This window comes from Adiantum capillus-veneris, chromosome 9, assembly GCF_014529385.1.
Source record: "Adiantum capillus-veneris isolate H3 chromosome 9, ASM1452938v2, whole genome shotgun sequence".
NCBI classification, from domain to species: domain Eukaryota; kingdom Viridiplantae; phylum Streptophyta; class Polypodiopsida; order Polypodiales; family Pteridaceae; genus Adiantum; species Adiantum capillus-veneris.
Window position 1 is genome coordinate 12,868,501 of NC_140939.1, and position 1,315 is coordinate 12,869,815.

The window sequence follows — 1,315 nt, forward strand, 5'->3', positions numbered from 1 at the left end:
GGGGGGTTGGTAAACTATGTAAGGCATTTTTTTGGATGAGCATAAAGTCACTAAGTCATGCCGAAAAGCTTGCCCACTAGCCTCATGTATATATGTGTATATAGCCCTGCAAATCTTGGAAGTGACCATGTAAAAACTCATTTCCAAAGGTATGATTTCTCCAAGCTTGGGTGCTGATTGTTTGGGTTGTTTGAGTCCCCAAAACATGGTTTTTAATAAATATTTTCAGCCGTGCTTTATAGCTCGTGGCTCGGACATGTACATTTATGAGCATCCGAAGTGGGCGGTCTCAACTTAGAAGGTGGTTGCAGGTGCATGCGACAAAGGAAACTGGGAAAACTTGATGATTAAAATTAGAAATTCTGAGGTTTGAGAATTCTAGAAGTAGCCGAGGACTTGAGGTCCAAACCATGTGTTACAGTGTGTCATTCGATGACCAGAGCAGCAAGTTATGCTTGAAGAAAGTTGTCCAAGAAGCTCTTATGCTTTGGGGGAAATCCATAAATTTGTTCGGCAGAAGGGATTTGGGAGGATTGAGGAAGAGGTTTCCATGTGGTGGGGGGATTATCCCACATGGGAAGGAAAAAGTGGAGAGTGGGGGGTATATATCCTAAAGGGGGAACCCATTATGGGTGTATCCTAGTGAGAGGAGCTCTCAAGGCTTTCCATGGAGGGGCTCATGGGCTTCATGGGGGAGAAAGGTGCATTTTGGGAGTTCACACTCAATTGGATAGGCACCTGGCATCTTTTTTTGGTTCCCGACCACTTGCCCCCATCACATTCCCTTGGTCAAAGGGTCACCGACACCTCATTTTTCACCCAAAAAAGACCAAAATTGAGCCAATTCAAAGATGCCTACCAAGAGAGCCTTGGCAGCTGAGGAGAGAGAAAAATCTTTGAGAGTAAAAGATAAGGGAGCCCCCATTTTAATAGCTGCAACACCTGCACAACTTCCAAAGAGCTCATTTTTTAGCAAGAAAGAGTACTCCCCCATGTTCGTGTGGCCATAACTCTTTCATCTCTCATCTGTTTTTTGCCTATGGATACTCTATGGACATCTCCACAAGAAGAGCTTTGTCATTATGTGCTTAGTTTATCCTAATCTTGAGTGTAGTCCATGCTTGATGGATTTTTTAATAAATCTCTACAGGTGGTTATCACAGGTGTTTTTGGCATTGTAATAGTTCTTCCTTCCAACGGTGTGAATTGTGCAAGGCTATAGAGGCGCTGGTTTCCCTTCTTGTTTGCACGCTAGCAACTTGAGTGTCTACAAGTGGTTTTTGTTTCATGATTGGAACTTCATGTCTCTCATGGT